Source organism: Heterocephalus glaber, unplaced genomic scaffold, assembly GCF_053883595.1.
Source record: "Heterocephalus glaber isolate CG9 unplaced genomic scaffold, H.glaber_assembly_v1.0 deba00000071, whole genome shotgun sequence".
NCBI lineage: Eukaryota > Metazoa > Chordata > Mammalia > Rodentia > Bathyergidae > Heterocephalus > Heterocephalus glaber.
The window spans coordinates 8,304,805-8,332,639 of record NW_028258137.1 but is presented as its reverse complement, the minus strand read 5'-3'; the positions used below and the strand labels follow the sequence as shown (position 1 = coordinate 8,332,639).

The following is a 27,835-nucleotide window of genomic DNA, read 5'->3' as shown; positions in this document are numbered from 1 at the left end:
GAAGCAGGGCCAGGAGATCACCCTTCCGGATCATGCCCCCGCTGAGCAGACCCCACCTCCCAAGAGCAAGTCAGCCATGGCACCCCACACAATACAGCCACCTTCCAAAGGTCCTGCCTGTGATTTCCTGGGGCATCGGGGGACATCTAGATATAAGCCCTAGCATTGGTCTTCCAGTTCCCTGCAAGGAGAAGCACTGTCTCCATATAAATCATGTGTGACAGAAGTGCCTTTTGGTAACTGGAAAGTGCACATTTAATAACATGAGAATTAAGGCCCCTCAGGTGGATGCCAGCACACTTGCTGCTGGGAGGAAGAGATGTTCAGATGCAGCACTTTTAGGACAGTGGCGTCATTGTCATTGCCTTTGCTTTGACAGCATCCTGAGCAGCAGTTTCCCGGGATCAGCCATCCAAACGCAGCTCAGCTCCCTGGTGCCTTGTAAATCCTGGAGGCAGAGCAGACCTGATAACCTGACTGTGTAACCTCATTTACCTACTTCCACTAGCCTCAGTTTCTGCATCTGTCATATGGGCCCTGTGCTAGCCTCACCCTTGTGGATTTCGAGTGCAATTTAAGTAAGGAAAGGCATCTAGAGTGAGCTGTCCAATACACAAGCTGGCCATTGCATATGTGGCAGAGTTTCACCTGAGATTTAAAGTTTAAAAGCCAGCCGCTCAGTCACAGATTTCAGTGGTCACCAGCCCCATGTGCCTAGGGGCTACCATACTGGACATTGCAGATATGAATGGCATTGTGTTCGTGTAGAAAGTTCTCTGGCACTGGGCTGGAGTAGAACACTGAGCACAGCGTCTGGTGCAGAGTATGCTGTGCTGGTTCTTAATTTTATTTGCATTCATCTCTGAAAAGAGTGGGGGAATCCACGTACTTGAAGCAAGACCCTTTTCATCATGACTCCTAAGAAGTGGAGTCTGTGCTACCCAGTAATCCCTCCATATACAAAAAAAAACCAAAAACCAAACACCAAAAAAAACCAAGGAGGAAGCATAGTGTGGTGAAAACAGAGCTCTCTGCCTGGTAGGGTCCCTGGGGAAGATGTAGGCTTGAGGCCTCCTGACCCGGTCTCAGGGGAATCCTGCATTACAGGTGTTAACCTGATTAGCCCAAGCCCCACTCCTCATTAATTGCCCAAAGTGGACAGGACAGTTTCCAACACTCAGCACAAACGTGCTCATGTTGACTCTGCCTCTTACTACTTAGTGGCCTCAGAAAGTTGCTCTCCAAGTCAGGGTCCATTTTCTGAAATTTGGGTCGGCGTGGGACTCCTATGGATGGTCAACTCCTGGGCCCCGTCCCTAGGGTCATTCGCCCTCTAGGCCTGGGGCCCCAGGGTCTGTATTTCTGCGGAGGCTCCCAGCTCTCTCCAGCCACACCGGAGCAGTCTCTTTTTGTAAACCTCTGTTTCTTCCTTGTTCCGATTGTTTCCCACACCCTGAATTACTGTGATGGTTGAGAAGACAATTTTTATGTAATGTTCACAGCCAGTGACACTGAAGATACTCAGCAAATGACATCTGTTGTTACAGTGATTTTTACTAATGATTCTTTTTACACCTACAAATCAGGGTCTTTCAGGATCGCTTGGTATGTGAAAACTGGGCAAGGCCCACAATATCACTCTCTTATCCTGAAATAACCATTTGGGGTTTAAACTAGTAAAGATCCTTTCAACCCAGATTCGTGTGGGTCAGTGAACATGTGTACACCTCCAGGAGTAGAAACAGAGTTCTACATGGGTCACCTCTTATTAAGAAAAAAATGGGCTGGGGATTTAGCTCAGTGGTTCTGCCACCTGCCTCGCAAGCGCAAGGTCCTGAGTTTGATCCCTGGTAGCAAAAAAAAAAGGTCTATGATAAGAGATGGAATTGGCAAACCCTGGAAGTGAGGCAGCTTCCAGTACTGTCCCTGTGCCCTCTCCTGCACAGTTGCTGTGTTCTCTTTTTCTGACTGCCATGCTCTGCCCTCAATGTTCTGGCTTGCACACGCTTCTTTCTGCTCACAATAATGCAACTCCTCTCAATCCCAGGCCATCTTTGCATCCATCAGCCATCCCTGCTGCAACAGGCTTAGGGTCACTTTTCCAATTTCTTAGTGCAAGGAGTACATTGATGAGTGTTGTCTTTTCACCAACAAGTTGCAAATCAGGCTTTTGAACTGATGGCTCGGATATCACTGGAACCACATCTATTTAGCTGTACTCAGAGCGGGGCAGGGAGCAGTATCAGGCCCACTGAGTAAGTGGGCCTAGACCATGAGTGTTTTCCTTGGAAGGGACATGGGTGGGCAAGGATGACTCTTTTGGGCTTTGGGGTTTGGGGTCAGTGGAACTGGAGTGAAGGCTGTGGCATGCTGAGTCAGGTCAAGCCCAGAATGCCTCTCCTCTCCACCCATGTGCAGGTGCCTTGAATCATTTCGGGCCTTACTGGGAAGCATGCATACTCAGTGGATCAGGCTGCTCGTCACACTGCAGCACCCTGTGGGAGAGAAGCCACATGGGCCTCTCCAAGTCCTAACAGCTGACAAGGGCCCAATACAAGTACTCGACATCTAGGGGCTGGGGAGACCAGTTACCTTTTTCCAGGTAACAGGTTTGAACTGTAACTAAAAAGGGCCACATTCTGTTAAATTACAAAGGTGCCATGGCTGTCACCTCACTGAGCTTCTCTTTGTTCCCATATGTGTTTCATGAGACAGTTAGATCTTCAACAACAAGCCAGGAAATTAACTGGTAATTCACTCGTCTTGCAGTTGGAGCCTGGAAATGCTCACAGTATGTATCAGAAACCTGGGGACACATATTATCTTTCGTGAGTGTCTGCAAAAGTGCACCAGGAATGTCCCCATTTTGATTTTTGTTCTGGGGTATCCTTTGGCCACAGTTTGTAGAGTTTTTCTCCGCAGCATTCACTGTAACATGGTCCAGCCTCTGAGATACTGCTGTTCAGCTTGCTAGTGTCTCCCCTTCCCCTTGCAGCATGAGGTCTAGTCAGAGTTTCCATTCTGACTTTATGATCCCAGAAGGATGGGGGAGATCTATGAGGTCATCCTGTCTGTCCTTGGCCAGAGTAGGATTGTTCCCTACTGGTGTAGTCAAGTATTCGGTCCAGTCTCATTTCAAAAGACTCAAGTGATGAGACCCCAGGATGCCCCTGCCTCCCCTCAGGAAGCTATTCTATAGCCTAATAACACTTACTGTGATATTTTGTATACATCTAATATTCAGAGGCCTACACAGTGTACCTGTAAAGAACCAAGTCTGTTAAAGGCAGTTCTTCACCTAGAAAGGTTCTTATAATAGTCACCTCTGTTACACATCTTGATCCAGCATAGGGGATAAGTGCACGTTACAACCGGACCTGACCTGGGGAGTGTTCATCCTAAATGCAAAACTAGCCCCCAAAATGGGAATCAGTGCTGAAAACCCACTCAGTCTGCCAGCCATGTATCCACACAACGACAGTTCTATGTATATTTCACGTAGCAATGTGTGTTCTGTTTATGTGGTGCTAAATGAAAAGGCAGAGGCCTCTGCTGTTGAATGCATTGCCTTGGATTTATATCCTCCCTCTTCGAAATGACTGTGACAATCGCCTTCATGCTGCTTACCAAGGAATGAGCCCCTGGCTGGTGTCTTTCTTCCATGTGGGGCTTTTCTGTGGTCTCAGTCACTCTGGAGAGCCTGATGGGAGGCTGATCACTGCTGATGGGGACGAGGTTGAGAGGAAGAAGAAAGAATGAAAGAAAGGGAGGAGAGTGGAGCACAGAGCATAGGTGGAGGAAATCAGGAAGTAGCATAGAGATATCAGTAAAACAAAGGAAAGGCAGAAGGATGGGGCAAAGAAAGGAAGAAATAGGGAATGAGATAAAGGAGGAAAAAGAAGTGCCATAGATGTGGGATCTATAGGTTAGGGAAAGACACTCACTTTCTCTGTGCCAGGTGACCTCGGAAGTGGTATCTTCTAGACGGTTCCTCGGCTGTGGAAATCTGCTTCTTGTGCGTGGCTCTGGGGCCAGCAGCATCAGAAGCATCACCAGGAATTTGTTAGAAATGCAGATCCCCTGGCCCCACTCCAGATATCTTAGATCCAAGACAGCAGGGAGGACACAGCCATCCGTGTTTGCACAATCCCTCCAGCACTTTCAATGCCAGGGCAGGACCACTGATATCGGGCGTGTTGATGGGAATCAGGCTGTTTCTAGGAATGGCCCAGAAGTTCGGAGGCATTGATACAAGAGAGGACTCTGCCCCCAACTCCACGTGCCTTCTAGCTGTCTGCCTAACAGAGACAGAAGTCTGCTTGTAGAAAGCATCCTGTCTGGCCTTCACTCCTGAAACCCACCCAACAGGCAAAGCTCTTTTCTTTTCTTATACAACATTCTTCTCTCAACTGTGCATGACGCCACATGGTAATATAGAGATCCCACATCCGGGCAGCTAGAGCCTGAGCCACGCGATTGAAGTAGAGCATCAGGATATACATCTCAGTTTTCCTTATGTTTCCCTAGTTGACACATCATGGCCATTGAGAGTAGGGATCATTAAGGAGCTTATTTCCATCTTTATTTTATCATTTAAAGCACATTTTTCCAATGAGAGTAGTGATGGCATAAAAGGTTGCACACTGACTCACTTCCAGAATCATCGCTGTTTCTTTTCCATCCTCTTCACACCCTCCCGTTGTCCTCACTCATGCCATAACAGCAAGTCCAAGTTGCTTTTAGTGGATATTGGACGTACGAACCTAGTATGTTCGCAGTGTTCCTACCACATAATTAAAATTTAAAATCAAAGTCCTCGAATCTCATCAAATCATCTTTCAGGTTAAAGGCTTGTACTATCAAAAGGGAAGAGTTGAAAGTGTAAAAAGCCTTGTACATTTTCAGCGAGGGCTACAGTTGTTTAAGGATTTTTCTATTGCTTGATGATAAATATTTATCACAGTTAAGTGAACAATCATTGGGAGACAGATACTGCTTTATGATGTTGCTTCTCAAGGCATCCTAATTGTGACTCTGCCTTGCTGTTTATGTTTTATCGGAATATGCAGACATATACTTTATGAGATTGGGTAATGAAGAGAGAGACCCCAATAAACATATTTGCTAAGAGTAATGGTTATCTAAGCTCGGCAACCCTCGGTTAGTGTGGCCTCTATTGCACGATACAAGGCAAGTAGTTCATAGCTCAATTAGACCTAACTTGCTTCATTTTTAGGCATTATGTTATCCTAAATTAACACTATATTTCATATTCTCCAGGTCTGACTATTAACCGGATTTTGGAACCTTCAGGGTTTATTATTTAGTAATCCCTGCAGCTCTCAAGTAGGCATTTTTAAATTCATGCATTAGAACAGATTAAAAATTAGCTGGAGAGGCATGTTAAACAGCTCACTCCCTTTCTTTTGCTAATTGTGCTGGAAGTGAAAAAGGAAAGGCAAGTGGGCTCAGATCTGGATGGCGCCAATGAACCTGCCACTGGTCGGTCACTGCTGCTCACTGTCACTGAAGTAGGGGTTATTCAGACCTCTGTAGAATGGCACAGTGCTACCTGCCCCTCAGGCACACACACTACGAATTTGTTTTTCACTCTTAAAAGTTTTCCTCCACAGGAATGCATTTTGCTTGTCAACTGGAAATAAATGTGAGGCACCACAGATAACAGTGACAAGATATACAACTGTTTTCAAAACCTGGACTCATTCAGCCCTAGAAAGCTCGCTTTTTGTGTTTTGTTGCCTCATCTGAAACCTTGCTTGTTAATCAGAAATAGGAAGATTTTTCCAAAACTCTTAATTTACAAAGATCATTCATAATGACTCATTGTAACAGTTGCTACTTTTTTCCTTTTTTTTTAGGCAGATTCTGACAAAGCTGACTGTTCCCGTTCCCTATGCCCCAACTCACTGCACTCCATCTTTTCTGCCACTTTGGCATCTAAAATCGCCACATGCTGAGAAGGGAAGGCGCTGCCATCTTTCCTGGAACTTTAAAGTGCTCACGCGTGCCCTCCTCAGGGAGCCCACTGTCCTGTTTGTCCTGCTCCTGTCCTGCCCCTCTTCTGGCTCACGCTGCTCCTGAACCAGGCGTGACTGTGCCCTCAGAGGATGCCCGGCAGGATCTGGAGGCGATCTTGGTTGTCAGGACTTGGACAAGTGTCGGGGAAATGGGGTGCTACCCGAATCTGCATGGGTGGAGGCCAGCATGCCCCCTCCGCGCGCACCCCACCGTCACCAGTCCTGAATGTCAGCAGTGACCACACAGAGAAACCCCGTTCAGGTCACATCCAACTACTTCACTTTTACCAAACTGCACTTGGTGTGTGCTGTGCTCTCTGCTTGCCTAGCATTTCCTTTGCTAATTCCCTTCCGTGCTCCCCCGAATATCCCAAGCCTTGTGTTTCCTTACACCTTTGCTGAATCCCAAAGTGTCCTGAGCAACTTCACCCTTCCTGCCACCAGACTCTCCTTGGCCAAAATTATTAGGCTTCTCAGAGCCCAGTTCTTAGCTAGGCCTTGCCCTTGCCCTTGCCCTTTGTAAGAGCCTGTCTAAGTCAGTGTAGAAAGAGACTCTTCTTTGATATCTGATTGCTCTGGCCTGCCTTCAGCAAGAATCCTGTGAAATGGGCTAAGGCAGAACACCCCTACTCTCAGTCTCATTTGCTCCCTGGCTCTGCATCCTTAGCTGTCTTTACTGTATTCAGAGTTGAGACCCGTGTCTCTTTCCTATTGCAGTAATTCCGAGTAACATCTTTCTGACCATTTCAACAAATGTGAGAATCTTTTTCTTTTCTTTAACAATCTGTCTACTAGAAGCAAGTCTTCAGGGCCAGCATCCTGTGTGCTCTGGGGCCAGACACAGAGTGCCTGTGTGACCACATAAGCAATGGTGGCTGAATGATGATAGGAAAGTGCTCAGCAGAAATAAGATGCCTACATCAATACATTCATAGCCCCAGCTCAAAAGGATCCTCCTGATCTGGTTCTTCATCTTCTGCTTCCATCTAGGCATTTTCCAGCCATAGCCTGGATGGTTGTATGAATAAACTTCTGCCATTACATCCCTGAATTATTCGGGCGCTGCCAGTGATTCAGTATAAACAGTACAGTAGAAAGAGCCACATGCATGGACATCGCAAGAGTGCCTGTCATCTCTGCCAGGTGGCTGGATGTTCTCTTTTTTGCTACAGTGGTACTTGGGGACTTTCAAATATCACAGTGGCCAAAGCCTTTGTGTTGAGGTTTCTGTGGGCATCATCTGTTTGTGCATGCAACCAGGCCCCTCTCTATATGTCCAGTGCCATTCCTCGACCCCTTTGATTGTCCCCACTGAGCAGATACACGTGATGCATCTTCACTAATGGGTTCTGACTTCATTAATGACTCCTTTTAGAAAGTAAGAGTGCTCTGAACACAAGTCTTTGTTGCTTCAGAAGTTCATAAAAGCCAAAGCACCATATTTCCCTTGGCGTTTGTACAGTGCGGGGCTAAGTGTCCAGCCCAGGCCTAGAATTCCTGCTGTGCTGCTGTACTTTGTGATTCCAGATTTTGGACTGCCTGGTGGCAGGAGGAACACCTGACTCTCCATCCTGTCTGACGGTGCTGATTTCTTTCCTTCCAGAAGGATTGCAATCATTGTGTTTTCAAAATGTCACTATCATTTGACAAAGATGACAAGAATGGCAACCCTTCCTGAGGCCCAGAGATGCCTTACAGAGCATCAGCCCTTGGAGATAGAGTTGGGATTAACTCCCAGCTCACAGATGAGGAAGCCCAGGTGTCAGGAAGAGAGTGTGGGTGAACTTGAACCCCAGACTGTCTAACTCCAGAGCTTCCACATGGTTCATTCCTCTCACTCAGAAGAGTAAGTGGAGGAGAAGCAGCAATGGTTGTCTTCCAAGAACTTTTGAATATTTGAAAGATTTTCCTAAAGGGCATGAGAAAGCTTTACCCATTTCCAATGCTGCAGTCCTCACCAAAGCATACATCGCCTTGAAGGAGATCTGTTTTCATCAGTTCCTTTGTTTATGAGGAAGCACAGTAAGGCTGCCCACGGCAAAGGGGCTGCACCTGGCTGACATCTGTTGCTTAGCAGTGCCTGCCTTTGGGCTCCAGAGAACTCTTCCAGAGAACACCTGTAGATTACAGCTGTTCCTCTCTTCAAGGCCCATATGCAGGAATCTCTCCTTTCGCCCCGTGTGCATAGAGCTTGCAGTTGAGGAAGCTATAAGTTAAAGGACTCAGGTTGCCCATGAATTCCCATGAATATGTTATTTATGGTCCCTGTGAAATACCAGTGAGGAAACCATGTTTGATTCATGCTTGCTTGCTTATTTATTTTATTTATTTATTTATTTATTTATTTATTTATTTATTACAGAGTCGGGCCGTATAGTCCATGACTGTCCTTAAATTCACTGTGCAGCCCCAGCTGCCCTCTAACACAGTATCCTCCTGCCTCAGCCTTCAGAGTACTGGAATCACAGCCACACACACCCCCTCCCTCAACACCCAGCTCTTTAACTTCTTGCTGCTTAAACTGGTGTATGAATAGCCCTAGTTTTCCCAACCCCAGTTTTCTCTGGTCCAGTTCCAATGACAGGGCTTTATTAGAAGCCACAGTACATCAAAGCACATTTTCCTAAAGAGTCAACTTCTTTGGCAGGTAAAGGAATTTTTGATAGTAAAAACCTGCACACATTTTGGAGTGTAAGGCATCCTTTCTGAGATGTTTTAGAGAGAGAAGATGAGTCTTTCAGTACCCTTCTACCCCTGGGGAAGCCTTTCTTAGGAGGGATGTGTCCATGGGAGGACACGAGAGTCCTGCATATGGACGTCATATTATTCATTTTTATTTACCATCTGCAGCTTGTCAGCTGCCTTTTAACTTGCTCTCCTCTGAAGGTTCAGCAAGATGCTTGTAAATGCACCTTGCTTTGTGACAGAAGATATGTATGGTAAAAGCAATTATTTGCCCCATTTTTGGGTTCCCAACTCAGATGTTGACTGCTGGTCAGCTTTTGTGGCTGAGCCCTTTTAACCGTCCAAAGAGCATGGTCCCCCATGACCCTGTGTCCCTCCGTGTACCTCAGGGATCCACCTCTATATTCTTATTAAGTTTCCATTTGTTTCCTTTATCACTTCCGAGTTCCATTGCAGAACTGCTGCCTTCCCCAACTGCTACACCTGCTCCCATTTTTCCCCCAGGTGATCTCTAGCTGCAGTGACAACTACACTGTCCTAGAAATGAGCATCTTGGTTTAAACGTATATGGAAGCAAACAGGCTTAGAGAAGTATTCCAAGTGCTGTTGTAGGGCAGTGGAGACCTGGCACTTCCTAGAAGACCTTTGCCAGTACCTTGAGTCATATTTAGTTGTTACCAAAATGACAGGACAGGGGCGGGGACCTTGCTGTTGGCATCAGCAGGTGGAGGGTGATGGTACTGATAAATGCACCACAGTGCACACAGCAACCCCGCAGCACCAGATAGTAACACTACCCAAACTGCTGGATGCTGATGTGGAGCAGACCTGAATTCACTCTTCTCTCCAGCCTTCAGCTTGTTAATCAGCCTGTGAACACCCTCTCTTTTCACTGGAAAGGTGTGTTTTAAGACACTGAAAGTTAAATCCTGTGATGTACGAAGCAGTCAGCGGAGCTCAGCCATCTGCAGCCATCCCCCTCCCAGCTGACAGGGAGGTGACGCCACATGAAAACATCAGGCTTTAAAGACGCTTTAGAAATGGAAGGTCACTAGTTAGGGCTGGCGTCCAAGGGCAGAGAGTGTTATCCTGTGGCTGAGCTGGGACTGCTCTCCTGTGCTTCTGCAGATGTGCTAGGAAAAGAGTCACATTCTTCAGAGGTCCTCTCCCCAAACAATGCCCTTCACTCCATCAAGGGGGAAGCAGCCTTCACCCAGAAATGTTAGACAACACGTCAGTCTTGCTTTTCGTTGCTTTGCTCTCTAATCTATTTGGAATTCAATGCAAACCCATAAATTCCACTTTGCTTCTGGTAGCAGCCTGCATGGTTTATATATTGAGCATTAGAAAAACAGTAAATCCAGCCCATTTATTCACATTAACCGGCAAAGGCAGCCTGCGTGGCCACGTAAGTGCTAGAAATTACTGACATGGCCTTCTAGACCATGAAAAGAAGGAAGCATATGGCAGAATTCATATGTGAACAGATTGCTTTTTCTCATAAGAATGCTTTATTAGAATATCGACTATTATAGCTTACTAAAGGTGCTCTTCCTGCTCTTGATTTAAGCCTCGAATCACCCCACCACGCTTCTGACTGCATCCTGCTCTGTCTCTTCACCCTGACTCCTGGCTGTTTCTAAATGGCCTACTTAAACCTTGAGGTGGGCCCTTCAGTTTCCCATACATTAATAACACATCTATGAATATTTCCGGTCGAATCTTAGAAGCCCCAGTCTGTTCCAATACCAGGACCATAAAGACATGGAATAAATAAAGCAAACTCCTCCTTTCAAGTGCTCTCCCAATATGAAGCAAGATATTATTAATCTAGACTGCCTGCTACTTTCATTTACCGTGTTGCTACTCACGGGATTACAGGCACAAAGGCTTAGTAAGTTGCAAGTGAAATATGAATATTTGTTGTCAAACTACTGTTAAGCTTTTAAAGCTCTGCTAGTATTTGTTTCATGTTACCATTATATTATTATAGTATTTGTATACACAGGCATTCACAGGTTCTAGGCTTGGGGGAGCGAAGCTCCTCCCTTCTTCTCCCACTGCCTTTTAATTCTCTGTGTCCTCCCTGGTTTAACAAGCAGGAAGCAGGAAAGCAGGCAGCCAGTAAATGCGTTTCCGCCCATCTTGCCCTGTCTGTTGTGTCTGTGTGCTTTGATGAGGAGCACGTGGATGTCCTTGTATTGGATCAGAGTCCCCTGTCTTCCATGCGAGAGGTAGGTCATTGGGTGTTTAGCTGACTCCATCAGATAGTAGCATGCAGGTCCCACCTGTGAGGCATCGGCCTGCCAAGGAGGGTTCGGGGACTGGACCAGAGGTGGCAGAGGCAAGCTGCAAAGGCAGGCTTTGTGGACAGCAGCCAAGGTCACAGCAGGAAAGCACACAGTGTATTCCAAGTCAGAGGGGATGCACATAAAGGGACCAAAGGAACGAGGGAGCAAGTCGTTGACCAAGGGAACCAAGAGCCAGGAGCCTGGCAAAAATTATATAGCTTAACACAACACAATAGAGCACCACTGATCTTTGATCAGATGTCAGTCATTTCTTATCCCACCAGCGAATGTACGTCGGGGTGGGGAGAGGATAGGTGTGGTCCTTAACAGGGCTGCACTAAGTGGGACCAGTGCTTCTCTAGCAGGGACCGCAGATCATCATCTGAGAATTTGTTAGCCTGTTCCTGCAGGCTGAGTCAGGAAGTCCTCTTGTGATGCTGCTGCAGGGTCAAGTGTGAGGTGCAGCAGGAGAGGCGGGGGATGTAACAGAGAGAACTGAGGGGTGGGAATCAGGAATGCAGGGTCCCTGGGCAACTGCCTAGTCAAAGAGAGCTGATCATGCCTGTTCCCACCTCACAGGGCTTTCCTGGAACTGTGGCCGGTCACAGCGGCATCAGTTGAAGCCCATATTATCCTTATTTTTGTGTGCCAGGCAGTTGGCTAAGCAGTGTCAGATGCTGCTTTGTCCAAAACAGTAACCTGTGCCATCAGCATTCAGCTCAAAGCTGGACAACGTGGAAGGATCAGCGATTTGCTGAAAGTCGTGCTCTCAGGCAGGAACCACTCCACCTTTCTCTCCTCTCTGTGCTCACATTCAGCAGTGAACAGCTACCATTTCAGTAAGTCAAGAGAAAGGGTATGTTTGTAAGGGCTTCGTGATGCATAAGTACTCTGGAGGTACTAAAGCAGCTTTACCGTGGGCATTACGTGCGCAGGCGTGTGTGTGTCTGTGTGTGCATGTGTGTCTAACTCCTACATTGGTGTCTTTCCCTGAGGTTTCTCTGGCAGGAGATTCTGTGGCCCAGGATGGCCCCTGATCAAAAGGATTTGCAGTGTAAACTGGGTCAAGCCACCAACTTTGGGTCTGTTTTGCAGGCACTGCTGACAATAAAACCTTAGACTGGTGCTACACTCCTCTCACTTAGGGTTAATATCAACCCCAGAAACATGCAGAGAGAAGGCAATGAGAGATACAGATTGTTAATGGGATTTAAAAAAAATGTTTTCTAGCCTTTATGAACATGGAAAAGAGCACGTCAAGAGGTTTAGCCTGGCTTTAAAAATTAAAATTCATTTTATTCACATTATACATTTCAAATTCTAGCTCTACTTTAAGCTTTTAAGTTCAACTTACAATTCTTATTCTGTTTACAAACCTGACCAATTTTCACAGTCGGTTTTGAGGAGTTCAACAATAATGTTTCATCTCATTTGTGAATATAGGTAAAAGCCTTTACATATTAAGCTAGTTATAGTTTAGTATTTTGACTTATTGCCAAAGGACTTTTACTAACAAACTTCTCAAGAATGTACTTTTTATGTATCCTATAAATTTAATTGTAAATATGATGAAATTTAAGCTTTCTTACTCTTCTGACACTTTTATAAATGTAGTATTATTTCAGCCAAAGTTCTGTAGAGATTACCATTTATACATTTAAAATGGAAACTATAAAATTAACGTATTATTCTAGAAAAGGGGTTGACAACCTTTTTCTGTCAAGTGTCAGATAATACATATCCCCAGACTTGCAGTTCAAATGGTCACAACGATTCAACTTAGACTTTTGATAAAAGCAGCCACACTATGAATCAATAGACCATCTATGTTTCAATAAAACTTTATTTACAAAAACAAGTTCCGGGCCACAGGTAGCCCACCAGTAACCACTGCTTCAGAAGGCCAGACTCAAACATTACAAGTTACAGGGCTGGGGCTCAGTGGTAGGCCTAAGGGCTCAGTGGTAGAGCCCTTATCCACCATGTATTCAAGCTCTGAGTTCGATCCCTAGCACTGGGCTGGGGGAGGCCATGAAATATACCCAAGGGAAGATATGACTGCACAGTAACATCACTTTTTCCACTTTGAATGTCTCAGTATCTTTATGTTTAATTCTAATGTAAAAATACTATTTTATGTTTAGTTCAAATACAAACTGCCTGGATTTGGATCTAGGCTGTACCACATCTAGAGTTTGGCCTTGGGCAAATGACACATTTTTTTGTGCTTTTTCTCCTCATCTTGAAGAGAAGAACGATAGAACTTATCTTACAGGCTAGTTGCCAGAGTGACATATCTTACTACGTGCAAGTCTTCCTGCATTTAAATGGTATCTGTGCACTGAGGAAACAATGATATGCCAGATGTTATCAGGGTTACCTTGACTTGTAATCTAGGTCTACCTTCTCAGCACTGTTTCCTAACAACACGGAAGGCTCCTGACTGAGGGGTGAACTTGTTTCCCAAAAACACCTGGACTTCCAGGACTTCTGTCTTTTTGTTGTCTCAGCTGTCATGGCAAGTTTGAGGCCAGCCTGACAGCTGGGTGAGACCCTGTGTCAGAATAAATGAAAAGGGTTGGGGTGTGGCTCAGTGGCAGAGTGCGTGCCTACCCTGCCCGAGACTCTCTGACTGCAACAACAGAGAGAAAGAAGAGGAGGGAGAGGAAGTAGATGGAGAAGGGGGAGGAGAAAAGGAAGAAAGAATATCAGGAGCCTGGGAAGAGTCCACATCACCATTCAGAGGTCACCTATTCTGTAGCAGTTCCTCCTGGGGCTGTGGTGTATGCTCACGTGCTGCATACGCATGTGCTGCCTTGCTTGTGGAATTTCAGGGCCTGCAGTGGCCCCGCTGCAGCCACCCTGTGGTCACCCTGACCATGGGCTCCAGAAGTAGCTGGACAGCCGGTCATTGCTAGCATGATGCCTGCACACCACCTGTGCTTAATGAGTATTTATTGAGCGACTGCTCCCTAATGAAAGCAAGTAAACAACACAGCACCCAGAGGATTGAAGTTTATTGAAAATCGACCCAAATAACTCTAGTGAAAAGAATCTCAAGAGGCGGAGGGCGAGGAATTGGTATTTATTAGGGGTCTTCAGTGGACGCCATCATAGGAGGGACAGTGTCTTAGGAGGACCACAGTCTGGAGCCTGGCTGCTTGGGTTTGAATCCAGGGTGTGTCAGGTACAGCTGTGTGACTTTGGGCAAATCGCTCAACCTTTCTGTGCATAATCTTTACAACTCTAAAGGAGTGTAGGTGGTGGCACATGCCTGTAATCTCAACACTCTGGGAAGCTGAGGCGGAAGGATGGCAAGTTCGAGCCCAGCCCGGGCAACTTAGCAATTTAGAGAGACCTTGTCTTTAAGGGGGGGATGCTGAGATGAGGGTCAGTATGAGGCCCTCCGTTCAGTCCCCACACTGGCAATCAGTCAGTCACTCTATTAAGGCAGCAATAATGGTAGCACATCTCTCCCGGGGTGTCTGTGAGAAGAAAATGTGTAATAATATGTGCAGTACTTACAGCAGGGTCTGGAGGGTCACGGGTGCCAGGTAAGGGCTTGGTATGAACTTGCTGTGTGGTGCAGGCTGGCCTGGGACTCACAGCGATCCTCCTGCCTCAGCCTCCTTAGTGCTGGGATTACAGGTGGCGCTGCCACACCTGGCTATCTAGTTATCTGTTCATCTTTCAAAGTCCTCCCCTGGTTGATCCCAGGCTCATTCCTCCCTCTCCCGCACTCCCTTCCCCTGCTCTGAAACCAGGAAGCTGGCCTTGCGGAAGTGGCTCTTGGGGGAATCGGCTCCATGAGTTCCTCCAGCAGAGTTCAGCTTACTGTGTGAGGAAGGTGGATGAGGCCCCTCAAGAAATACCAGCCGGGGCCGGGGATGTAGCTCAGTGGTTTCGCCCCCTGCTGCAGAAGCACAAGGACCCGAGGAGTTCAATCCCAGGTACCAAAAAAACGAAACAAAACCAGGAAATACCAGACAAGTGACCTGTAGCACTTCCGGGAGAGCTAGTGGATGGAGGGAGGGGTGGGTGAAAAGGGTTCATGTGCAGGTCCAAAGCCAAAGGTAAGAATGAGAAGATGAAGCAAGGACAGGAAGATCAAACAGGAATCAGGTTTTCTGTGCGCACCTTTTCAGCCAGCACCTTAAGAGCAGCTCTGTGCCCTCGGGCCAGTGAGCCTTGGTCCTCACCCCCAACCCCATCAGAACTCCCGCCTTGCCTGCTGCCTGAGAGGGTGGCAGTAGGCTTGCTGGGAACCCACACCTTCAGGGCTCCGTTCCCCTCCCAAGTTTTCATAGAATTTTCTGTTCCTTTCCTAAAGGGCATGGGCTCAACAGTAAGTCTCTGGGATTGTGGAGTCCTGCCACGCTGGTGGGGACGGAAAAGGCTTTCCCGAGGGTACCTGTGAGGCTGCTGCCTTAGGCAGGAGGATGATCCAGGACCAGATCCAGGAGGGAGGCGGCTGGATGTGGATGGGGCCTCTTGTCTTCTCCTCCCTTCTGCTTCTGCGGAAGAGCCCTCCCTGCCTTGGTGACCCTGGCAGCCTGGCCACCTTGATGGTCTCCCACCCAAATCACTGCTTCTCCCCACATCTCCTGTGGAAATGCTGATGAAGCAGGAGTCAGGGTCTCTGAAAAGGAAATTTTAAAAGCCAGAGACTCCAGATGCTTGAATATCACACGAACAAACAAACACATTTCTAATCATGCTGGGGAATTGAACTTCTAAGCAGGGAAGCATTTACCCTGAACCCGGGTTTCCAGGCTGGGCCTCTGCCTTCTGACTGCAGCCTTCTCTATCTCCGGGAAGGGAATGTTGGAACTTACGCCTGTCAAGCGTGCTGTTGTTCAGTGCACGGCCGGTGCCCTTCTCGAAGCCGTGTAGCCGTCAGCACTGTTCAGGTGAGCCTGGCCCTTCACTCTCCCAGCGCCTGTCTCAGCCCAGGAGACACCGCTCAACGCAGCATGCCTTCATGGGAAGGACAGTTGAGGATTTTCATGTATTTATTTTTCGCCCCCAGCAGTTGTTTTCCCTTGGGGCAATGTTCTGACCTCTTGGAGCCTCGGATTCTGTCTATAAAATGGGAACAATGCTCCCTTCCTTAGGTTTCCTTGACCTGAACTGCGCCATACCTTGGGAGCACCAGTTTTCTCATCTCTTTTACTCCATGATAAGGGTTAAAATGTTAGCACATGGCCTGTTCTGGCTTCTCCCCTCCTCATTTCTCTGCATTTCACAATACTTGGCTTTAGCTTTTATGTATATAACACAGAATGCATGTAATGCTCACAAGAATGGTCGTTTGAGTCAGGCATGGTTGCTCATGGCTGTGATCTCAGCATTCTGGGAATCCGAAGCAGGAGGACGCAAGTTCTAGCCTAGGCTGGGCAACTTAGTGATTTAGCTAGAACATATCTCAAAATGAAATTAAATAAATAAATAAATAAATAAATAAATAAAGAAGGGGCTGAGATTGTAGCTCAGTGTGAAGGCCCTGGGTTCAATCCCTAGTACCAAAAAGTAAAGCAAAAACAACCCCCCGAAAAACAAACAAACCAAAAACAAGTGATAGTTTCTGTGACCCATGAAACAGCCCAGTGACTCAGTAACTCAGTACATGTCTGTAGGTCAATGCAAGGGGCAAGACTTAGTATCTGTTGCTCCCTTGTATACCGTTTATGAAACTCTGATCCATAAAGGCTGTTTGAAATTTCCATTAGGAGCTTTGCACAAGTGGTTAAAATTAGTCATGCATTCTTGGTCTGCGCCCCGGGAAAGGTGTCCTTCCTGTGGAAATGGCTATGACATGTTGGAAGGGCGTAATAGTAAGCAGACAGTTTTCCCAGTTGCAGGCGCGGTCTGGAAACGCTCTGTTTGCTTTCTCCCTGTTGACTCCTCTGTTTCAGGCTGACTTGGAAGACCACGGAGGCCAGGTGATTTCAAAGCACCGACCTCACACTGCTTCTCCTGGAGTCTGCACGAATTCTTTTTTGTAATTGCTCCTGCATCCTCTAAACCACAAAGTACATTTTTGGAAGAGGGAGCCCAGAGAAGTAGCAGCCTTCCTGGTTCTCCCATTTGGCCCCCACTTAACATTTCTAGAAGCATAACCTGGCCTCTAAAGTGACTGTGCTGAGAATCAGCGGCCTGGTTTATTTAGTTACTTATTCCTTTTTTAGCATTATGGTGTTGTTAGTATGGGTAACATGTTAGTATGGGTTAGTAAGGCTGTGATTTTCTTTGAGGCAAGTTCTTATATTTTCCAAAGCTATTTGCATTCAGTCTGGCAACCCCTAAAAATGTATGTGAGTTTTTCATCTGCGATGTTTTCCTTATGCATATTGTTTACATTTATCAAATGTTATTCTTCCCCATAGTTTATATTCATTGTAGCTTCTGGACCTAGCTGGCAACTTGGTCTACCTGAAAAACAAAACAAAGTCTAGAAGAGTCAAAGGGACATCTTTTGAGAGAATATAGAAACAAGCCGAGAGCAGTGTGGCGGGAAAAGCTTTTGTGCTGTCATCCCGTTGTCAGTTGTCAGTCAAGCTGCCCTCCCCACAAACATTTGCTAATGTGCGAAGAGCTGGCTCTGCTCTTAGCCTGCATTGCTGCAGCCTTAAACATCCGGGAGGGTTTCATGAAGTAAATACTTAAAATAACAGAAAAGGACAGAGAGGGGGAGCTGATACTGTTTGGGAATCACCCTTGCAAAACAGTTTAATATTTGCATTCCTACCTCCGGTTCTCCCTCTGCGGTGACTGGTGTAATGCCACACAGACCTGCAAAGCTTACTGTGCATACTTAGAACGCAAGCCAGCACAGGACAAAGCCCTCCGCCCGCAATTCTGGTACATTGCCAGTAGGTGGTGATGCTGTATCTTGATGGGGAATGTGAGGGGCCAGGTCCAGGTATCCTCTTATTTTATTTTCTCATCTTTTGTGAAGGTGGAGCGTGGTGTCGATGTTGGGCACACCACGTGAGTTCAGGGAAGTCTTTATCCTCAGGAAACTGGGAGTCTGTCAGCCTGGACTTTCTCTGCAGCCTCATAAACCTGATCATACCTTATTTATAATAATGAATTTTTAATTAAAACATTTCTATTTTCTCATACTCCAGATTTAATAAGGACAAGAAAACACTTAGATTCATACATGTATCTTTTTTGATTAACTTTATTCTTTTTTCACACTTTACCCCATATGGAAGTGTCTCTCTCTGACACACACACACACACACACACACACACACACACACCCTGAGACACACATATTAGTCCCTTCCAGACCCAGGCTGAAGCACCTGGCAGGTTTCTTCCTCCAGTAGCTGCTTTCTCTGGGAATCTCTCCTCAGAGGAGCACTTTGGTCCTCAGGATTCCCTCTTTCTCTGCAGTGCAGCGCTCCCATCTCTCTGCCTTTCTCTGGGCCCTAACTTTTCTTTCTGAAGCTTTTCATTCCCCTTTCTCCACCATTTCATTTCCCCACTAGAAAGAGGCAGCAGAGTAGGAAGCAGAGGCCTCAGCATGCCGAGAGCAGTCTCTCGGTCCCAAGAAGGTGGATTTTCCAGGTATGGGAGCCATGGGGCTTTGTCCAGGAGGAGGAGCCTCTTTTGCCACCCCTACCTGCAGCCTGCAGCCCCTGATTTGGGGGATCAGTGCCTATTCGGGCACCCTCTCTGGGAGTCCCTGCACCTGGCAGATGCAGACATCCCACAGGGTGACTCAGTCACCCAGGGGGCCTGAGGGGACCCTCATCTTTGTAAACCATGGAGTATTTCAAACAGAAAGTCAGACTATGTTAAGATCGAATTGTTTGCATGAAAGCCATCTGGGGTTGCACGAAATGTCCCTACAGCGTTGATTCCGATCATGCACATGGATGGGCCTGGTGTCAGGGGTTTACTTACCTCCTCTCACCGCCTTTCCAAATGTGACTCTTTAGAGAATAAAATAATTCCTCAGACATATTACAAAGCTACAGGCATCACATTTAACAGTGTGCAAAAATCTATTTTCCCCAACATTTGCAGAAAACCCCTAAATCTAGGGATGAGATGTGCAGTGTCAAGAATGGTGACCAGGTGTGCGTGCTGCCTCCTTGCTGCAGCATGAGAGACTTCCTGCCCCAGCGTCTGGGGCAGAAGATGCCCCTGCAGGCTTCTTGGTGCAGCCTCTGCTCAGCCCAGGCCACATCAGTATGTCCTGAGCTTTCCTCTCCCTGTGGGGAAGTCGAGTCAGGCATAGAGCCCCTGGGTGTTCTGCATCAGTAGTGCTCAGGCCTTCTGCAGTTTATGATTCCCTCCCCTCCATATTCTATCCTCGATGCCCTTTTGTATCTATTGATGAAGAAATGTGTGCAAATACAAAGTCATGCTAAATTAAATAATCTGAAATAATTAAAGGATTTATTAATTAGGGTTTACCTTTTTTTTCAAAAAATGGTTATCTTTTCATGCTTACTGCAGCCAATGACAAGGCCAATGAGCTAATGCTTTACACGTGTTATCTTATGTAATGTTCCCAAATTTCTATCAGGTTAATCTGATTATCATCACTGTTGTGTGTACTGGGGCTCAGGGAGGTTTAGTAGTTTACCACACAGGTCACACAGTAAGGTGTATGGGTCATCTACTGATGACAGCTGTTTCCTTAAAGAAGAGGGCTGAGTGAGATAAGGGCTTGTGGAGGGTGAACGAGGAGCAGTAATTTTGTGTTTTAAAGCAGTCACTCAAAATCAGATATGCAAAGGACCAACAAACAAATCAGTGTGTGGCACTTCACAGACTACAAAACATGCTCTCTTCCAGTAGCTTCTGATTCTCACCACAGTCAAGTTAAGCAAGTATTAGTTTTACAATTACCCCAGTTCCATAGATGAGGAAACAGAGGCTGAAGGAGCTAAGGTATCTTGTCCAGAGACACGCAGCTCTAGATAAGATTTCAGGTTGGGCCTTCTCACCTCAGAGCCTTCAGGTAGGGTTGCCAGGTAAAGTAAGGTACAACCAGGTCAATTTGAATTTCAGATAAACACCAACATTTAGAAAAAAAGATTTATCCCATGTAATATTTGGAACATGCACTTAAAAAAAATACTGTGTAGGATATATTTGTAATAAGGGATTGTTCGCTGTTTTTGTGAGATTCAAGTGTAAGTGGGCACCCCATATTTTTATTTGCTAGATCTGGCCCTTACATTTAGTGTCCTTTTATTTCTGCCCACTCTGTCATTCAGCTGTAATAACATTCTTTGGTTCTTTAATTTCTGAGAAATCTTTACATTTGAATTTACTCTGTATTAAGCACTTGCCCCCTGGGGAAAGTTTTGTAACTTTATTGCGTGTCCCTACCACCACCCTGAAAGTTGGGCGTAATTAATGTTCTTTGCCAGATTAAAACACCTGACTTCAAAAAGGTTAAGCAGCTTGGCCCAAGACTCCCAGGGAGTCAGAGTGGACTAGAACCCAGTTCTCTGTGCTGTGGAGGGAGGGCCATTTATTGCTGTGCACACTCCCAATTTTTTTTTTTCAATGAAAGAAGGATGCTGTGTTAGTAATGAATCAGAGGCCATAAAGTTCCTCCAGAGGAGAAATTGGGAGTTGGCCTCTTTCAAAAAAAAAAATCTTTCGCAGCACCCAGCACCCAGCAGAGTGTTTGGTATGTTGAGTGGACCCTTGGTGTAGACTTGTTTGTTAACTGATGTGCTGTAAAAGCAAGGAGAGACAGAGGATAGAGAGAGAGAGAGGGAGACAGAGAGAGAGAGACAGAGAGAGATTGAAGACACTGTCATTTACACATCCATTTTGCCCTGCAAGTGTGTTACATTTTGTCAGAATCATAAACTGTGTTTCAAAACACAATGATAAATTTCCCCCTCCCACACACATGTTTTAGGAAGTAACATAATTCATCTGAAAAGTTTGTTGCTCATAGGTCGTGGTGCAGTCCCCTGTTCTTTTCTGACCCATCACATGGGGGCCAGGCAGGGACCAGGCAGGAGGCAGATCCTGCGGGGGGAGCCCATGGGATGAGGCGCTCTGAAGCCCACACCCTCCTGTTCACACAATTCTTTTATCCTGTAATCACAGCCTGCGGGAGACAAAATAACAATTCATCTGGAAAATGAGATTAACTCATTTAAGTTAAGCAGTGATCACAGAGAGCAGCTTGTCAGAGTCGCTGGCTGCAGGAGAGCCTGCAGACCAGCTGCCACCACGTACAGAGGCCCCAAGTGGCAGGCCAGCCAGCCGCAGTCCCCAGGGCTGTGGGCATCAGCCTGACACCCGGGGGTTCTGGTCCTCTCTGACACGGTCGCTCCTGTCTCATAAAGACCTTCTGTCTTCTGTCCATCACACCATCCTCCAAGCGCTGGCACTGCCAAGAGCTTCCCAAGCTGATGCACTCCGGATGACACACACCTCAGGCCTCATAACGAGGAAGCAAAGCCAGCTACCCTGCTATTCCCACATTGCCACCTCATTCAGAATTTGCTCCCTGTCAGGCTTCTTGTTCCAAAGCCTGTTTTCCTTTCTTGCTGGCCAGGCCAGGAGCAGATGCTCATTTTGTGACACTTCCTGGGTGTCCTTGCCCGGCAGTCAAGCCTCCCCTACTGCGGCATCTCCCCCACGCTGACCTGCTCGTCCTTCCCACCTGGAACCTCAGAGCACATTTCTCATCTACACCGAAGCCTCCCCAGGTTGCCTGATGTGTAGTCTGTGCTTTGGAAGTAGTTAAGAGACTGGGTTCCGAAAATAGCTCTGAGAGTCACCAAGATGGACTCACAACAAACTACCAGGAGCTGTGCTTGTGGTAGCTGTGAGTTCAGCACATGGGGTGCTGCTTCTAGCCCCGCCATCCCTTCCTCTCAGTGCAACGCATCGCCAAGCCTTTGCAGTATTTGCCTTGCGGCATTGGCCACACAGGTACACACAAGCGCAGGCCCCTTCTCCAGGTGCAAACAAAGCTAACAGACATCGGAGAGCATTTCTCCCCTCTCTGCACAGTTTTATTTTCTGCTTGTTCATCTAGTAACATCTGGGCCATAAATAACTTTTTTCTCTTGAGGCCTGGATTCAGGACCTAATGGCCACTCAGCAGGACTTTTGGAAAGAGAAGACCAGCAGTCACAGTGGGAGAATATGCAATACAGTCTCTTTCAAGCCAACTGCCTAACAAAGGCAAGACCTTCCAGAATCCTCACTGTTCTCACTGATCTGACTTTGTATGATAAAGAAACGAAGATATCCTGAAGCCTTCAACTGTGCCTTATGTAAATTGTTAGAAAAGTTAATAGTGACATGGATATATGAGGTGTGATCAAAATATACATTGCATGTTTGAATTTTTAAAATTTATTACCGTAAAATATTCCCCCTCACTTAGAACACACCTATGCCATGATTACTGCCACCTTCTGAAGTAGTTTTGGAAGCCTTCTTTTGTGACTACTTGCCAAGGTATGGTCAAAAAATAGGGTGAATATTGCTACCAAGCGCAATCCAATGAAAAGGCAGGCTCATAAAGAATTACGATGAGTCCCCATCCACCTTATTCACCATCTCTGGCACTGTGTGCTTTCTGGCTCTTCCCCAAAGTCAAAATGATCATGAAAGGTCAACATTTTGAATTGATTCAGGACATCAAGGCAGCCATGAGAACATAACTAAAGGCACTCAGATAAAATAAGACTCCCAGAAGTGCTTCAGGAAGTGGCAAGAATGGTGGGATATGTGTGTTCTAAGTGAACGGAATTATTTTGCACAAGATTAATGGAAATGTGTCTTTACTGTGACACTTTTTAAAAAAATTTAAACATTCACAGTATGTTTCAATCACCCCTGTTGTGTGTATGTTTGTATATTTGTGGGCATTAAAAGTTACCGTTCTTCTTTTTTGAGAAATTAAGTATTTCTGTGGCTTGTTCAATAATAGCCTCAGTGAATACTTCTTCAGCAGATAGGAGAAAGATGCTGAGATGTAGCCATTCTATGTGATTTGGAGTGAATTTCTAAGACTAGGTAGGTAGCTACAGCCATGCACACTTTCATAGAATATTTAACATTTTTCTCAAATCTATCAACTAACGTGAATATCAGTTTTAGGGCATATAACTGTTCAAGAATAATGGTTTGAAAGACCAGCCCCTAGGATCTTGGTGATTACAGTGTGAACACATCACAGAATGATAAACCTTAAGGTTTAAAAACGTGTTTTTAGGGTGCTGTCCCTATGTACCGCTGTCCAATAAACGTATTTGAACCAAACAGCTCACAGGGAAGCACTTCTTTAAAGGGACCCAACACATTTGGAAAGCGCATGTTCCCTCCAGTCTCCAGTTAGCCTTCAACTCTGATCAGCCTTAAGGAGTGAGCCCTCCGGAAGCCTCTAAAACCCGCCTACTCCACTTTGAACACATGAGGGTTGACCCACTCATCCTGCAAGCACATCTTACAACTTCCCTCTGTGCACACGCCGTTTAAAGTAACCCACAGTCAGGACAAAGTCCTCACTCAGAGTGGGAAAGAAAAGCTGTTCTGGAAGCTGCCCTCCCAGACATTACCTCATCCACCCTCTGTGCTGGCTGCATGAAGCAGCCTGAGCACCTTCCCGTTATGGAGGTCGGGGCTCCTGGGTTCCTGTATCTCAGGTGACAGGGGCTCTGCAGAAATGTCCTGAGAAAGTGCCCTGAACACCAAGTCAAGTTTGCTTGACTTGAAAACACCACGTAGATTGGGAGAAACTTAAGGGACACAGCATCCAAAGGCAATGTATCAGCTTGTTTTGATGTAGATTTCATGAACCTGCCATCAAAACCATTTCCTTGGACCAACTGGGGGAATTTAAATATGAACTAAGAAATACAAGGTATTAAGAAAGTATCGTTCCTGTAAGTATGGTACTTTTTAAAATAAAATTCATTTAGGGTTAAAGTTATATCCTGAAAAATTGACACATGAGATGGTAGAATGTCTAGGATTTCTTTTAAAATAATCTAGAAACAAACAGTTGGAGGACAGGAGAAATAATTTAAGGTTAGAAGATGTTCACAATGGTGGGCTGATCTAAATGGTTCATTTAAGTTTATCCATTTCAGGGTGTGTTGGAAAGAAAATGTTTTCTAGAGGCATCAAGAAGCCAGCTGCCAAAAATAGTCAGAAATAGCCAATGCCATACACCAGAGCGTCTAGACAGAGCATGGAGTAAGCTGGGATAGAGAGATAGTTGCTGGTAACTGAATCAGCAGAGGTCTGCCCTTTTGAAGGTATAATTATTTGGTATAATTTATGAGCTAAATTGTGTTTCCCCCCAAATTCGTATGTTGAAGCACTAATTCAGTGCTTTAGAATATCTTTTTAGAGACAGATCCATTGGTATGGCCCCTCATTCTATCCAGGCGATGTCCCATTGTGGTTTGGATCTGCACTGTGCCCCAGATTCTCATGTACTCAGAAACGAGGCTGTTAGAGGGTGGTTAGATCATGGGGCCTATACTCATCAGTGGATTTATCCAGCAGTGAGTTTGCTGATGGAGTGTGCTGGTGGGAGGTGGGATGTGGTAGGAACAGGTGGGTCACAGGGCCGTGCCCTGGAAGTGTCTGTCTCCTTCCCCGGGCCTTCCTTCCTCTCTCTGCTTCTTGACCACTGTGAGCAGCTTTCCTTCACAGACGCCCCTTCCACCATGCTGTTTCTCCCTTGGAACCTGCCAACCATGGACTGAAATTTCAGAATTATGAGCCAAAATAAGCCTCTCTTCTTTTACGTTGTGCATGTCAGGTATTATGTCTTGATGATCGAAAGTCACTGATACAGATTCTTAGGAGAAAAGGAAATTTGAACACACCGAGAGTCACAAGGGACACACATACTTGGAGGAAAGGCCATGTAAGGGCACAGGGAAAAGACAACCAACAGCAAACTAAGGCAGGAGGCCCTGGAAGCAACAAGCCCCACTGACACGTTGGTCTTGGGCATCCAGCTCTGGAAACTTGAGACAATAAATTTCATTTCCTCAGACCACCTACGCTGTGGTATTTTATTATGGCAGCCCCAGCAAACATATTAGTACAGACCTGTTCTTTGGGAAGTGCGGACCTGGGCAGCATCCTGGCTTGAAGACATGCTGGGGTGATGGAACAGAAAGACTAAGCCTGCCTGTGGCCTTGGCTCTGCCTTCCACTCAGAGCTGGTGCACACCTGGATTATGTTCCCATGACACTGGCCTTGTTAGGATGGGAAGAAGATAAGATAATGACTTTCAGAGTCTGGATGACCCCAAAGCCACTCTGTGGAGGCCCCTTCTAGAGCGAGTTCACATCATGCTCTTACATTTAGTTAACGTTAGCTCTGGCCTTGTGTGTTGGACAGACATGTCCTGCTGGCCTTCCACGTGCAGTGTAACAAGGAATTGTTACTCAGTGATGTGGAAGCAGAGGGTTCCAGAGAGAGGAGGTAGTAGTGGAGACCACTGGAGTTGAGAAGCAGCTGGCCAGGTTTGAGGTGCTGATAAAGGGAATGAAACCTGAGCAGAGTATGTTGGGGGAGATTCAAGGTGGAGAGTGGGAGGTAGGCATGGGCAGAATCACACAGAGCCTTGAAAACCACAGTAAGGATGGGAGATTTCTTCCTTGATGCCGCTGCATGGTTTCAAGCCAAAAGAGACTGTCATGGCAGGGTGTGATCTCATAGAATGTATGATATAAGATGTTTGAAAGGACAGATGACATGACCTGGCATGATTCAACGTGGCTTATGCCAGCTCCACAGCCAACAGCTGGAGAGCAGATTGTCCTGGGTCAAAGTTGGAAACATACAAACCAATGACACGGTTTATCAGTGAGGGCAAAGTTCTGCTGCAAGTTACAGAAATCACAAGTAAAATGAACTCTGCCTAATAGGGCTTTGTCTTCTCTTGCCTAATGGGAATCCCACTGGGGAAGCTATTGCTGACATTAGTTCAGCTGGCTCAGCAGCTGGACACTTGTCAGAGTTTTGGGTCTCCAACCCTGTGATGCTCTGGGTCACTTTCTAAGGTCATAGGTGGCCTCCGCAGCACTCGCATGCCTCTGGGGTTCAAGGTGGGAAGAAGGGAAAGTAAATACTACCATCTGGGTCTACCCTCAATTGACTTTGGGGTATGTGTGAATGGCATGCACTTTGTCAGTGACCACTGAGCTTCCAAGAATGCAGCAAGAGTTGGTGGGAGCCTCCCAGGGTTCAGAAGGACATGGTGAATGGGTGATAGGATCACCAGCCAAAATGCCCAACCTAGCAGGTTTGAGTAAGAAATCATGGAGGTCCCAGCACACATCCTAATAATTACTATTACTAAGAGAATGTCTACAGGCCAGGAAAGAAGGAAAAATCAGGTAATCAAGTTAAAATGAGGTCATATGCATGGGTACTAATCCAATGTGACTAGTCCCCCTGTGAAAAGGAGGGATATGGACCCAAAGACAGAGACAGAAGGAAGATGATGTGAAGAGGCACAGAGGGAACACTGTGAGGACAGAGGCAGACACCAAGATTGAGCTGCCATTGACTGAGGGACATCTGGAGCCCCCAGGAACTGAAGAGTCAAGGAAAGAAAGATCTCCCCTTGAGCCTGTGACAGGAACATAGTCTTGCTGTTACCCCTTTTCCCAACTTCTGGCCCCTGCAGCTGTGAAACACCTTATGTGCACAGTCTGAGCTGCCTGGTCTGTAGAACTGTGTTACAGCAGGCCTAGAAACTAGTCTACCTGCTGAGTCCTGCTTGTCCTTCGAGACCAGAAGGGTTTCATGGAGAAAGCTCACTGAGTCTTTTGTCCCAGGTGCACCCTCCACGCACTATGTTAGTGAAGTCCCTCTTCTGGATTCTCATGCCACCCTGCATGTGTTTCCGTGCCAGGCTCTTGTCGGTCCCTGCTGTAATGTTTTGTTTTGAGAGAATCCTCATCCCTACACACTGCACTCTTGGTGACATTATAGCAGAATCCATGGGACCTTGTGTTAGTCAGCTTCCTGTGACTGTGACAAAATACCTGAGACAATCAGATTATAATAGGAAAGCCTTATTTTGGCTCACAATTTTGAAGGTATCTGTCCATGTTTGGTTGGCCATGTTGCTTTTGGGGCTTTGACAAGGGAACACATCATGGTGGGAACATGTGATAAGGAAGCTGCCCACTTCATGGTGGCCAAGGAGAGAGAGAGAGAGAGAGAGCTAGAGAGAGGGAGAGGGTCAGGGTCTCAGCCCTTCTTCAAAGGCATGTCCTTGTGACCTAACTTCCTCCCAGTAGGCCCAGCTCTTAAAGGCTCTGCTACCTCCCAAGGGTAGCATGCATGACCAAGCCATTGGCACATGGGCCTTTGGGGGACACTCATCCAAACCATCTCAGACTCCTTGACAGGCTTCTAGCAGGTGTGGAACAGAGAGAAAAGTGTCCCTTTCCAAACTGCAGGGACCTCCTCACAGCACTTGCTGTAGGATCATCTTCTCTGCAGCATCAGTTTACACTCCCAACCCTTCTAGTGTGCAGCTCTTTCCTTTGCCAGATTCCCTTTATCTGATCTCACTAGCTACTTGTTCATTCTCTTTTCAAATTCAAAAGGTGCCATCATGCCCTTTTCTCGAAGATCAGAGGCTAGGGGTGCTGTACATGGGGCTGTTACCTGGGGCTTGTTACACCTGCCACAAGGGTTTGTGAAGATGACAGAAGGTAACGTTTGCTGTGAAATGTGTAAAAGAATGGGTATCACATGGGGATCCCAATTATGACCCCAGTGGCCCAGGCACTGGCTGTAAGCTCTGTTAAAGTAGAATCTTTGGTACAATC

The 27,835-nt window shown here is 46.4% G+C and overlaps 1 protein-coding gene across 4 annotated transcripts in view; it reads left to right on the top strand.

The window, feature by feature from the left end:
- Positions 1–27,835, top strand: part of Wwox (WW domain containing oxidoreductase) — a 930,576-nt gene that overhangs the window by 491,536 nt on the left and 411,205 nt on the right. For 2 of the 4 annotated variants that reach the window (XR_015450909.1, XR_015450905.1), the window contains exon 8: positions 1–27,835. This exon is cut by the window's left edge and continues 199,920 nt beyond it; it is cut by the window's right edge and continues 175,189 nt beyond it. The exons of the other annotated variants lie outside the window; for them this stretch is intronic. The gene's annotated coding sequence lies outside the window, so the exon portion shown is untranslated. 4 annotated transcript variants of the gene reach the window in all.